Below are 14,779 nucleotides of genomic sequence, written 5' to 3'. Positions count from 1 at the left end.
GCTCGTCTGACTCGGAGGTGGCTCGCAGATAGTAAAAGTGATCGGGGAGCTCCTTATTTGGGCAGTGACATCACGGGAAGTTGCCTGGGGCTGGCGTGGAAGCGCAGCAGCTGAGGGGAGGGGCTGGCTCATAAGGGAGTGAGATGGGGGGGGGGGGGGGGCGCCTGCATTTTTGACATTGTTTTGCTAATCGCCACAGCACATTTCCTGTCGTCTGCAAAGCGGCTGGGGTTATCGACACGCTGAAAGCAGGGAATCCTTGGCACAGGATCAAAAACAGAGCTAAACCATAAAAAAAATCCGACAAAAGGAATGGTATGTGACCAGTACAGAGCCGCGGGGACGGCTCCATTCTACTTTCTTTTCCTCTGCAATCACAGGATTGATAGTTAACCCTGAAGCCTCCACAGCCCTACATCACCGCACGCCATAAGGCCTGCAAAATCTGTAGATTTTAAAAAACTGAAATTTACACTGTGGACAGCAAAAGAAAATCAAACGCATCATCTCAAGAGGCAGCGCATACACGCAGTAAATCTTGAAGAACAGTGGACTACTGCATAATGAAGTCCTTTCTGAAGTCTGAATTCAGATCTGCTGTACGCCTTTCTGAGAAGGCCTTGAGGCTTCAGATGGGGTTCAAGGCAGGGCAGCAATACTAATCCCACAGCCATCGATGCGATGCTGAAGACAGATCGAGAGCAAGTAAACATGTTTACATCTCAGTGAAGATCTAGTCACTTTTTTTTTTAATCACGAAAGGAAAATAGGCAGGTAATTCTCATACTTCACACTGAGCACAGGCACAAAGATGAGTGAGTTCCTCTGAACCTCTGTGGGTTTCAAGACAATCATGACAACAGACTGGTGCAATTTTAAAAAAGTGAAAAAGATATATCCTTGTGACACACCAAGGAAAACCATTCAAAACTACAGACCCACATTCCAGTAAGTTCTTTGAGTTAAGTAGCTTCTAATGATTTTTATCTAACACATTTCCTCCACAAAGTATGTCTTACTAATAGGAGTACAGAACCAGAAAAACCATATTCTCTGTGTTTTCCCCTCCAACTGATTTTGAATTTCCTTGGCTCAAAAAATCACAGCTTTGTTTATTTCTTTGGCTAAGCAAAACTGACATATCAACATCTTGATTTGATTAAATTCAGACAATATCTTTAGAAATGTCTCAGTTTTGGGCTCCCATGAGTTGTGTAGTTGAGCGTAAGGGAAAGGAAGGTAGTTTAGAAGCAGGTGTGCACATATACATGCCTGCAAAATAATTATATTAAATAAAATATTCTGATTTATTAAAGGCAAAACTGGTTATATTAACATACAGCTCACTGTACATACATTCATGTGTGACACAGTATGTGCTAGCAAGGACCTCCATGTTGACTGAAGAAACATGCAAGAACAGCTAAGACAGAGAAGTTTTATTGTTTTCTAAAGATGGCTTCTCGTAACATACCAACACATTCTGTTAGACCAGCAAGACTGTCAGTCTTTGTCAATTTGTTGCCTGCAATGTCAACTGTTCGTACATGTAGAAATATTTTTTGCTCTGCATTCTTTTTTTCTACAAAAATGTATTTTAATTAATTATTATTATTAATCTGTGGTGCTGCCAGGTAAAAACTAAAGCGAACTGATACAGGTGATATAACCAATTAAAACTCATCTAAATGACACAGGTTAGACCTAACAACTGTAGCAAGAAAATACATTTCAAAGGCACAGTATTAAAAATGGGGAAAAGACACCTTTGAGTATTCAGCACACTCCTAATTAATCAATGAATTAATTAGCATGTAATAACTTTGCCCTGTGAAATCCACCCCAGTCATGTTTTAAAAATGGAACCTCTCACAATTACCGCACGTCAACTCACTGCAGAAGACTGTATTGATCCAAGGGTCACTGAGAGATCATCTGAGAGGCTGGGAGATAACAATGGTGGTGCCGAAAACTTCGATTGCTTCTGTCTCTAGGCAAAGGGGTCATTTCAAGAGAAAGCTTGAAAACTGACTTTGAAGAGTTAAAGCACCATTTGGGAGACAGGCTTGATGGGAGGTGTGGAGATTAGGGTGTTAATTAGTAAGTCAAGCAAATATTAGGAGCCCTGCACACTCACCACTCAGCTCGCTCACAGTCACATGGGTCTGAGTCACTTTTCAAAGCTGTTCTACTACCAACTGCAGGAAATTACGAAAACATTTCATCTTCTCTTTAAAAACGAGTGCAGCAAGTCAATAAAAATGTTTATAAGGCAAACAAATTAGACTTGATGCACATCATCGCATATACAGTATGTACAAAATGTGCCGTATCAATAGAGGTTTCTGGTTACACTCAGCAAGAGCCAGAACTGGCTTCACATCAGTTGACACAAGGGTGAGCAAAAACAGGAGCTCTTACTGCACAGCTGCTTAGCAATTTCCATTATGGATCTTAGCCACATATATTTTTTGAACCCCCACAATGTCTGAAGCTGAAATGACTGCAGGACACGTAAAGTACAGCACAATGACATTCAGAAGTCAGCCGCCCTTGGAAGATCTGTCCCCCTCAGCCTCTCTCTCTCTGGTAATCTCTCTCTCCACCGGCCACCACCAAAATCAGTTTCCAACGCGAACCCCTCAATGCACTATCAATGAGAGTGTTGTTACAGATAACCTTCGGATGGTATTGTTCTGCCATGCTGTTAGCAGCTGTATTGTCTCTCAGTGAATATGATCTTTGTAATCTGGACTCCCCAGCCCAGTATAGAGACCATGTGAAACCACAGGACCTCAGCCAGATACGAATACATCCTCAAAACTCCCCTTGTTTGGGGATTTCTAACATCCAACTCTTATTTGTTTGTTGTTTTGGTTAAAAGAAAGGGAATTAAAAACAGAGGTCCTAAATTTCTCAAAACGCATATACAGTATATTATAAGCTTATATATTGTATACACATACTGTACTCTGCACCTTTGGTAAGAGTATATTATACTGTACTACAACACAAAAATACAAACCAGACTATATATTACAGTGCATTCACCGATGCCCTCACTGACAGGATTATTCTGAAGTAACAATAAAGGCTTATCAAATTTGTCTCCAAGTTATGAATCTGCCTACGTTATCTAAGTAATATGCAGTAATATACAGTAAGCAGCCTTTTGTATCCAATCAACATGCAGCAGAAAGGATACATTCAACTTGCTATCTTTGTAGCAAAATGGTTCAATACACATATTTTGAACTTCACCTTAAGAAAATTTGTTCTAAACATATTTTTTTTTAATAAATGACAGCAGATCTTGGAATCAGTAAACACAGGCAGTTACTAATGAGTTTCACAAAGATTACTGTTTAAGCTTCAAGACTTCAGTTTACATTGTTCAGCATCACTCAGTGTAGTCTTCCTATCACTATTATTGATGGTATTTTTAAAATAGCTTTTGGTTTCTCTTCCACGGTTTGTCAATCAAGGCATAGTTAGGACTTCCCTGCAGCAGATCCCCCATGAAAAGAGAGATTGCGTCAGAAAATAAAGGAGAGATGATAAGGCGGATGAAGAACAGTGTAAACAGAGTGGGGAAAAGAAGGAAAGATGACCTCTTCAGTGGAGGCAGCTCGGGGTCAGGGAGGAGGTAACCAGGCTGGAGCCCCGCTGCGATGATGAACAGGCCAACAGGCAGCGGAGCGCGATGGAAACAGGCAGAGAGTGCGATTCCTGTTTGAGTCCAGGGCTTCCCTGCTGCTCCTCCAGGCTGCACTGATCAGCACAAAACTGCTTCCCCTGAGAGCTTCAGAGGATTGTCAGCCTTTTGCGCACAAGCAAGGAAAAGGAGAGGGGGGCTGAGGGCTTGTGAGCACCCAGCAGTGGCCTGGAACTGGCCTTCCTGCCAACTTCCAAGGGGGAGGTATTGGGATGCTTTTGGTGTACCGACATGAACCCCGCACAATCAAATTCTAAAGCCCCCAGGTATGTGGCTGTCAGCAGTACTAATCCTTAAGTGATAGCATGTCACAAAAAAGGCAAAACAAAAAGCAATGCAACACAGGCTGGAATGTGTTTGACTACCAACGATGATAGGATTTGCACTAAACATAATACAACAGAACTGCACTATCGGGAGCTGATTTTTCAAATCGACGAAGCAAGCAAAAGTTTTTGTGTCAGTCTTTCAAACAATCCTATTAAAAGGTGTTGTGTTCTGTATCCAGTGTTGAATTCTGCTTTTTTTGCTGTTATTGTTGCATAAGAACTAGCAGAGCAGAATTGTGAGCTTGTGAACTGTTTGCTAGTGAGGTGCCAGAGAACTCCATGTTTGAGGCTTCAGGACACTAAGTGAGAGTTCATTCTTATTCTGGGATGTAAGTGTTGAAGCAAAAAGGATTAGGCATGTCGGTTTGTGCATATCTAATGGCAAATAAAGGCAGTTGTATCATTCAGCTGTAGCCTCTCAGCAACTTCTGAGGATTTATCTTGTGCCAGCGTCTAAATCTAGTACTCTGCAACTACTAGACAAACCACAGTAACAGTGAATTTATGCTATCATTTTAGAAACGGATTCAGAAAAACTTACTTTTGGAAGGCGTGTCTCTACGGTAGTGCTGGGTTCATGCTGAACAATGGGGATTAGGGTTCAGGGCTCTGCTACATTGGAATCTGTGAAGGAAAGAAAACATCCTTAATATTTAATTTCCTAATTGAATAACAGAAACTGAAGCAAATACAGACACAGTTCTGCACAGGGCACTGAAGCTCACAGCTCTAACATTCTCTTCTGAATTCCAGTGCAACGCTTACAAACTTCCCCAGTTCTATTCCTCTCGGTCACAATCGTTACACAAGCATTTCTACCTCGAACTGTTTGCCATAGAAATCTGTTCAACTAAAAATAAAAAAAAATCAATAAGATGGGAGTAAGAGTATTATAAGAAGCAGGAAGAATAAATGCCAAAAGAAAATCAGGAATTATAGAGACCTTCTTTAAAACACTGCAGAGATCACAGAGTTTTGAGAGACTGGACTCACAAGTGGAAGGTTATGGGTTTGAACCACAACTGGGGCACTTTACCTTACTTAGTTTACTGTACTGCAGTAAATTTACTCAGCTACATGAAAAGGTCCAAAAGTCAGTCACTTTGGTTAAAAGCGCCAGCCAGGTAAATTAATGATAATGTACTGCGGGGAACTATTAAACCTGAGTGACTACAGACAGGGAAATAATTGTAATTAAAGAACTGAAACTGATTGAATTAATTCATTAAGAGCTCAGGCAGGAGGAAAATCAGAAGACCTCATTGCACCCCTGGACTGGGAATTAGGATCGCCAAACTAAAGCAGTTATTCAACTCTCCACATTAAGCTTCAGTTCAAGAGAATGGGCATACTGTACAATATTCTAAAAGCAGAAATGTATTCTTCACTTGTAACTTGCAATTTCCTTATATCTCCATTTGGGAAGGATTTCCTTTCTTAATCTTGTTTGATATGATTTCCCCACAAATGGCTCGAAGCACTGTAGCCTTGATCCCTCAGCCCAGTGAGCCCAGTGAGCCCAGTGAGTGTGATGCTGATCTTCTAAATAATGAAGCAATGCCATAGTCTGCATAACAGCATATTAAGCACTACCAATACTACCACAGCAGAGTATTTTGATCACTAAATAACTGCGGTGTAGCAATAATTTGAACCTGCAGCCTTACTCTAAAAGGCTGTGGAATGCAATGATGGAGCCCTGTCATTCAACACCGTGAAGAAGAGCTGTAGAAGTGAGTCTTAATTTATGAAAAGTATTTCTGCACAATAGGTGATTTCCTGGGATGGTAGGTGCTGAAACGAGGCAGATGTTTTGGGGAGCAATAAGAGATCTAGGCAGATGTGCCAATGCCCCAGTGTAGCATTAGGAAGCTCTACAATGAAGTAGAGTGGCACTTCAGCTAGCACACAATCTAGGAAACTAGAAGGTCCTCAAAAAACAGCATCCACATCTCCAATTTCTTTTAATAAAAAAAAGCTATTTTACTCTGCAGTTGTACTGCCAGTTTTTTCCCTAGAAGTAAGATCACACTCCACAACTTCACAGCTGCACGCACTATTCAGTCTTGGAAATTTCAGGTGTTTGGATTGAGTTCATTGCAGGCTTAAAGTAAACAAGATTAAAGCAAGTATTAATTGCGGCGTCCAATTGGCACATGCAACGTGCTGAAAACGAAGGAAATATCCACCTCTCCATTATCAGAAACCCTCTCACTCCTGGCCAGTCTTAGCAACATGAAGTCTTTCCCAAAGGCCTAGTGTGTGAGTTGGGACTCCACCCTGGACCACAGACCAGTCTATCGCAGAACAAATCATACAGGAAGGTTTAAAATAATCAGGACATATCTAATGTGAGAGGTGGGGAGATGCTGTGTCACTTTTTGCATATCAAAAAGTTAGATTTTCTGCTCCCTAAATACAGCAACACTGGTTCTGGATGGCAACAAACCCTTCACTTGCTATTAAAAGTTTTCATTACTTAACTGAACTCGTTGTTTTGTTTCAGGACTCAATGAAGGACTCAGTTCATTTATAAAGATTGGTCTCTTGAGGTGTGTCAACCACAGAGCACTGAGTTTGTATATTGACAAGGTCAACCAAGAAGGGTTTTTTTAGTATCAGAAGTAAAACAAGCCAGGAGACGCAGATAGAGACTACATTTTTCATTTAAGGTTCAGAAAAGGAGGCACTTCTTCACATGTGTGTTTTGACCCATCACCAATAACCTAACTATGAAATTCACGCCCAGCAAGACTATTTACAAGTTGGTAGTCGGGCAGATCAGTTCTAACTGCAGTCCCTTCCTAGGATGGCCAGCTACAGCTTCCTGTAAGAAATGCTGGAGATTCTCCGATCCATCATATACCTGAAAACAAATGAACTAGCTGAGCAGAACGACCTCCTCTGCTACCTTTTGTTATGGTCTTACAATGCAGACCAGCTCATTTTATGATGAAATTGGAGCACTCAGCTGACAGATTAAAAAAAAAACAGGGGTCTTCACCCAGAAACTTCATAGACCGCAATCCAAAAGTATTTTGGGGTCTCTTGAAATCAGCAGAAGCATAAGACTTAAGCCTTAATTGGACCACCATGTTCTATAACTCCTAATTCGTCAAGGGTCTCTGCTGAGTGTGTCCATCAAGATCCATTGTTTATAATTGAATGAATGTTCAACAACAGTAAGTGAAAAGAGTTTTTCTTCCAGATATATTAACCATAGAGATTCAGTTTGGGAAAGAGCACTGAAGACACTGTAAAATAAAATCATTGGCACAGATTCATGTGTACCTCAGAACACTTCTATTTTTTACCATCCCATTTTCTGCAAGTACGGAATCAAAGTAGTGAGGTGTCCATTGGTTATGTAACTACAGGAATGGATCTTTTTCTGTCAAATATATGGACTGTGCTTAAAGGCAATAATTAAAGAACGATGTGGCCAAACTGACCATTACATCTGTAAATGCTATCAGGTTGTATTGATCACCCAATTCAACTGCACAAGACTTCTTCTAATTGCCAAATAAATCAAGTCAAGATCTTTACAGAGTAAAGGAAGTTGAAACCACATGTTTATTGACTCCAGTGATGACCATATGATTACAGCATGGGTTTCTCTACTCTTTCTTGGGTACTGTGGAGTTAATAAGGCTAGCTTTTTGCTTGATGCCTATTTAACAATTGAATGGCATCTGAAAGGACTGGGAGCAACACTGACTTGTGAGGATGGAGTTTTTGTGCAAAGGCATTATCTTTAGGATGTACATTTGTCTTTCAAAGGAAGGCCACTTCCAAACCGAGCTTTTTTTGTGTGTAAATGTCCCTCTGGTGCAAACAAAAAGAAAATCTACAATCTTACAGTTCTAAAAGATAGATAGTTAGATAGCATGAGAAATGGTTCTGGTGTTGCACAGTCCAACTCTTCCATTTTCCTAGCTCTCCCTGATCACCAGGGAACAACAGCTGACCTACGATCCTCTCGCACTCTTGAGTCTATCCAATGACCCAAGTGTGCGAACGTGTGTGTCTACTTGCATCGGTGTGCACGCTAAGGGTCAATGAACTGTACTACAGTATGTTTACTTCTTCAAGAACCAGCTCAGATAGCGTGTGTTGTTTCCTGTGTTTGTTTTTTTTTTCTCTTCCGCAAAGTACCGGTGACTCGAACGCCGAGACCACTGCTGACAAAATGAGGGCTTTGTTTGGTCACATCACCCACCTGCTGAGAAAGGGAACCTGGATAAAAATAGTCCCACCTCAGGCAACGAAGCATGACAGCGCCCACATGTGTGCCCAAACCACAGCCCCAACTTTTACAACCTGGTGCCATGGGAGATAAAGGCTTTTCTCACTCCCTTTACTAAACTATATATATATTTTTTTTAAAAACAGTCCCCCTACTGATATTTTGCAGCTTGACTTTCCGTAGAACCATTTTCCTGGAATTTGAGAGAAAACAAAATGGAAAAAAAAGCACATTCATTCTCTTTTGGATCACCCAAACAAATGAAGTGGGATGGAAAAAGGCTCTCAAAGCTTCAATTAAAGAATCAAGAACGCTACAAATCTTTTCTTTTTTCGCTGAGGTTGTCTGGAACATGTAAAGTTATGAAACAATAAATGAACCTTAAATACTTCATAGAACAGAGAAGAATCCCCTTGACATTCCATTCTGAAATAGTTCCAGCTGTAGGACTCACATCTGATCACCGTCTTCTGGGTGTCGCCAAGTGCCTTCAGCTATAATTTCTAAAATGGAAACTATATATTCCATATTATCAATGGGAAGAACAGGCAATCAGGAGACAATAATGTAGTGCTATTGAAAGAACAGACTTTCAAATCTTTTTAAGTAACTTTGTGAAATCTACTCTTACGACAGGTCCTGCTATGACCGAGTTTGGGTTTTGAAAGTCCACTTACTGTAAGTATTTATTTGACAAACCAAGGCAGACCATTGGTGTGCATGAGAGAAGCTAATGGTATAAAGCCACAGCTCTCTGGCGCCCAAGCCCCAGTCACAGAAACACCCTACAAATAAACTACACAGACTAAAATACACGTGCTAAATTTTACACACTCTAAAAATATTAACATAAAATTTGGAAAAGAAAAGTTCCTCTTACTACATTATGTTTGGAAGTATAAGGACTGCTATTGTGTGTAATATTCGAGCTGCTATCCTCTTTACCTATTTAAAGAATAAGATTCACCCAGGCTCTGAATAAAACATGTCCATTTTCACAACACAGAACATTAGTGTTCATTACTCTTTAAAATACGAACGCTCACAAGGGAGTAAATCACAATTCCACAACAAAATCCCAGAACATCTGACAGGTACACCAATATTATGAGTTGTGCAAGTTTTTGTGAATGAAAACATAAGAATTAAATCATGTTTTAATATTTGATATTGTGAACATAGCTAAAGAGTATTTAAACACAGCACTGTATATATTGTTTGTGCATATTTATGGAAGTAAATGATGCCAAAGGATTAATACTGTAGACGTTAAAGGGACGTGTATTTAGGATAGAGAACAGGAGACACTTTCAAAAGCAAGCAGCCAAGTAATGTTGATGAAACCATTTCCCTGGACAGACGAGATCCTCAGATCAATAAGCTACTAGCACTCAACAAAGCACAACGGGTCAAACAGACTCACGTGTAACCTTTCTATTGCTCATAAGAGCAGTGATTAACCCTCTGTATGCAATAATTATTATAATAAAGTGATTATAATATTTAATATTCTATTCTCTTCCCTTTAAAAAAAAAATCCTGACCAGCCAAAGCTTAAAAAAAAACTAACAATTTTATTCGACAACTGTAATACATTTTGAGTCGTTCTTGGTCAATCCTTGTGCTCGATAGCTGTTTACTGCAAAGGAGAAGGTAATGACCTTGTTACAGTACAAGCGACATCAGGCAATATTCAGTGTTGCATGGCTTAGTGAAAGCAACCAACAGGATCTGATTATTATTTTTCTATAGGATTCTGCAACACTAACTAGCACTGGCATGCCTCCTGGCAATGTTTACTTGTTTATGTCATCATTTGTGCTGTGAGAGCCCTTGTCTAGCTGGCTGGCTAAAATGGAACTCAAGAGAGTAATGACCGCTAGCTTTGTCCACTGTGGCCCCTTCAGGTCCTCCCCCAGGACAGCGCACAAAGAGATTCGTAAAGCAACAGCAATCAGCACTCATAGCAGAACGGACATCGCTACGCACAAGTCTGGGTCGCCCCCATTTTACAACCCACATGGACATTATTGCTTGCATTTCTATAGCACACTGCTTTGCATCCTGAAGGATTCAAAACCGTGTAACAAGTAACAGGGGACCCACTTCATCCAGCACTGAAGTGCAGTCCCCCCCACGTCGGTGATGCACAGCACATCAGCTGGAGGATAGAGAAGCACAGCACTATTTCCTGTTACCATATGGGAGATTTGGTCTGGAAATTCTTGACCAGAGGGAAGAGTGCCACTTACTTACTGGAACACCACTGACAGCCACAATGAGGTTTTCCTCCAGAGCTCTCCCCTCACAGCACTGACCAGCCCCAGCGCTGCTCAGCTTCTGAGGTCTGTCAAGATCAGGATACAGGACAGCAACGCTGCTAATAGCAGTAAGAAAAAATAAATGCCTGAAGGAACAATAGAAATAAGGTGGTGTTCTTTTCCTGGACTAGGAATTCCCCTGCAATGCTCCAGTATGGTGACCGAGATCACTGTGCCTTCGAAAGTGGTGTCCTTCAGATGAGAAAGATGTTGCCAAGGACATGAACATGCTTCATGAATTATTCTTTATATACTGTACGTACGTTTAAAAAGACCAGTTTCCATACTCACTGAATTTTATTCATACTTCCAGTAGTCTTTGTCTTCCCTATTCACGCTCTATGCTCTCATGATTCTATCCTATAAACAGTTCCTTCACAGTGCACTACTCCTCTGAACTGGAGCAAAAAAAATGGCTTCCGTTTTTCACGGATGAAAATGATTTTTAAATGTGCTTTTAAAAAATTGACCTTAAAAATTATAATTGCTCAGAGGGTAAAAGATGCAGCTAATAAATCTTGAAATCAGAACCAAATGTTCACTAATTTGAAAATAACCATTACATGAGTTGGTTGTTTTAGTGATTAAAAGTGACCAACATTTTCCATGTCAAAGAAAGCATTTCTAAAGTGGATTAGGAACAGATGCACATGTTAATATTAAACCTTTACGATGAAATCTACATGTTTATGATTAAAAACGTGCAAAGCTCACACAAGGATCTCACCTCGGTATTAAATCTAAATTATTCACAACAAGCCAGCTTGAAAAACAAGAGCTTTCGGGGAAGGTTACACAGGGTGAGGGAGCAGTGGGGTTCTTCCCGCGCACCAGTGCCGGCAGGGGCTCTTGGTGGAGAGAGCGAGCCCATGTGTCTGACAGGCAGGGAGCGGGCCTGCTCTGGGTTGCGAGTACACCCCTGAGCTCTGCTGCTCCAGCTCTCTCTCAGCCACAGACAATAAGCTTCTTTGTCCGAGCGACGGCAGGCTCCCGCGCTGCCGTCCGCTCCCTGGGAGATACCGCTCACAGATCACAGCCCTCCAGAGGTGGAGAGCGGCAGGACAGACCGGCCGGGATTCCTCGGAGCCTTGCCAGTGGCCGCCTGCCACGTGCCCCTGCGGCGGTCTTCAGAACAGCCAACCTATACCTGAGCGCACACAAGCCCTGGAGCTCCATTTGTGCTCCGAACCCTCATCAGGCGGCAGCCTGTTTCTCCCTCACAAGCTTCTCAAAAGGGCTATACAGGAGGAAGATTCAGCTCATCCTGGCTGAACAGCATCCATGCAGTATTTTGGATTATAAACGCTGCTGATTATATCAATACGGCTACTGACTATAAGCCTCTTTATTGGAGATACCACAATTTCCATCGGGGCTGATGAGTACAGGGATATCGGTCTGCAAACGTGTCGCAGCTGAAAGACACATTTTCTCATTTCAAATTCACGCAAAACCGAGATGGACAATATGAACAACACGGCCTCTGAATAAAGACTAGGAAGCTAAGACATGTAACATGTAACGGTATTTGAAATTAGGGGGCAAGGTGGGGAAGCCGAAAGACCTGCAAGAAACTGACAGTGATGCAGGGAACTCGTCTCCCAGCTGAACCGGCCATCACACAGAGAACAGCTGGAGGCACCACTGGATAAGAAAGCAGAAGCCATTCTACAGCACATCACATGGCAGCCTGGTCATGGGAACTGCCTGAACATTAAAGTGTGACAGGGTGAAGAGATGAGAGGGAGACTTTAGAAATGACAGATTTATTTACTTGTCCTGGGCTTCTTAACTAAATGCCCCTGCTCCCAGTCTTTTAGCTCCGAACATTAGCTTACTATACACAGTCACACACAGTATGTGACGCTACTGTATGTCATTCATAGCCATCAGACAGATTTGAATTAGAAACCCATCACAGAGCTAAAAAGCTCGCAGACACTGGTCATTACAACCGAGTGGTCCACGCTGTTTTTCTCCGAGACTAACAAAAGCAAACGGAGAGCCTGAGTTTCAAAAAGTGTGTCCTCGCCTTCAGTCAGCTCACTAATAGAGTAGTCATGAAAGTCCTTTGTCAAGACAGATCAATATCCACCTCCGCCAGGATGACACACAATCTTAAAAGCTCTCCGGCCTCCCGGGGCTTTGCGATCACCTCCTCTCCTCTCTCCTGTGTGCCCCTGGCCTGTCTCTCTGCTGCAACCTCTCTGCCCAGCTCCTCCTCCTCCCTCCAGCCGTACATAGAGAGTGACAGCACAAGGTCACGCTCGGCCTGACTTCTCGGAGGGGTAAGCAGAAACAGTTGAGCGGTGTTGGTAGATCGCTCACTGCTTCCACAGGCTGTCCATAGTCTATAGTGGGCCTCTGCATTATTCACAATTCAGAACACCCACATTCGAATGTCAGGTCTTTGGTAATAGATCATGAGTCAAGACATTGCTGTAAGTGAGAGATCCTTGGGCATTTCTATTGTTCAGTTCTGGGTCTATCTCATCCAAAACTTCAAATATTTCAAATAAAATGTGTAGCACTACACAAGTAAAATGGAAAAAAAGAAAACACGAATGATACTATGAATATTATGGACAGCTCATCAGTTTACACACTTTCGATAACTGACAAAACAGTTACTGTATTTTTATGTTTTAATTCATAAAGCCTAGAAATAAGTTTTTTTTTTTTACTTCAGAATCATTATTTTTTATATTTGTTTATATTTTGGTACAACCCCTCTGTTATTGTTTTATTGATTTTATTGATTGGCTGGCACCCTCAAGCCTATACATAGAACAGGACACTGACCAAAGTGTCTTAAAGAACACTTAGGTTCAATGTTGCAATTAACTGACTCTCCTAGGACGTGCAGTATAGGAGTGATTGCTCTATGTAACTTGCTTCGTCTTTTCAAGCACATTTAATCTGTGTCTTTCAAATATATAATGCAGTTGCAGAGGCACCTGAAAGACATTTTACCAACTTCCAGGGCTCACTAAGCGCAGTCCTCATGGGCAGTAGTATGTTTGGTGGGTCTCCATAGTCCATTAGCAACTTCAGACCCATGCAAGAGAGCCAATCATAACAGCACTTATTTTATTTATTAATTTAATTTTTAAGGACTTCTGCTGGTGCTTAATTCGGGATGTTCTACTGGAATCTGCTCATTTTTGTTCCCTTGAGGAACAGCTTCAGGGACTCCTGTGATTAAACACATTGAATTACCACTAACTGTCCCGTAAAAGGTCTGAATTGAACATTCTGCTTAATTCAATCCAATTCAGGGTCATGGAGGAGACAAAGCCTATACTGACAGACAATAAGCACAAGGTGGAGAGGCCAGTCCACAACAACTCAGAGAGACACAGTCACACACATTCACACCAGGGCCAATTAACTAACCAGTATGTCTTTGGACTGGGGGAGGAAAGCAGAGTACCCAGAGAAAACCCACGAAAACACAGGGCAAACATACAAATAGCACACCAGGCCCCAGAGCTTCGAGGCTGCAATACTGACCACCGCACCACCACATGACCCCTCTCCTTCAATTGTAAATTTAACCCCGTGTGTCATCAGCACGTATTTATTATTCGATTTGCATGCGTCATCTCTTGGCACTGAAATTTCTTTCAGGCAAATAAATCATTGTAGGATCAATCCACCCTGGCTACGATCAGTTTTCACCCCTGGGTTCTGGTAGGAGGAGTTGCAGTATCAGAACACTGACAAACAGATTCACAAACAGTTTCTTCCCCCAAGCAGCTCAAACAGCTCAAATTAGCACCTGCACTTCAAGGTCCTGTCTTGGCTGTATTATACTGTCTATTGTCTAAACTTATTGCCCATGTCTGTTTGTTATTTGTGCCTATGTTTGTTTCTCTAATGTTACTGGGTACAGCTGAACGAGTAAGCATTTCCATACACTTGTTGTATATGGGCAAATAAGGAAATATTGAATCTTCAAGGAATCACTAAGCAGGACAAAATAAAACTGACCAAACACTGAGAAATGATTTCTGCTGGAGGGGAAAAAAAAACCCCTGAAAGACTACCTCAATCTCTGCTCACCGCGGAGGGCGTGAACGGAGCTCAACACCCGACACAAACACAACGGAGAAAAAGAGAGAAAAAACAAAGCAGCGAAGACGAAGGGAAGGACTGTGACGCA

The 14,779-nt window shown here is 41.7% G+C and overlaps 1 protein-coding gene across 1 annotated transcript in view; it reads right to left on the bottom strand.

The window, feature by feature from the left end:
* The window catches only part of hivep3b (HIVEP zinc finger 3b), a 113,879-nt gene that overhangs the window by 39,034 nt on the left and 60,066 nt on the right, over window positions 1–14,779 (bottom strand). The window contains exon 2 of the mRNA XM_088932997.1: window positions 4,586–4,668. The gene's annotated coding sequence lies outside the window, so the exon portion shown is untranslated. The remainder of the gene's footprint in view (window positions 1–4,585; window positions 4,669–14,779) is intronic.

Source organism: Atractosteus spatula, chromosome 14 (genome assembly GCF_055471065.1).
Source record: "Atractosteus spatula isolate fAtrSpa1 chromosome 14, fAtrSpa1.hap1, whole genome shotgun sequence".
NCBI lineage: Eukaryota > Metazoa > Chordata > Actinopteri > Semionotiformes > Lepisosteidae > Atractosteus > Atractosteus spatula.
This window is presented reverse-complemented; position numbering and strand designations above follow the sequence as displayed.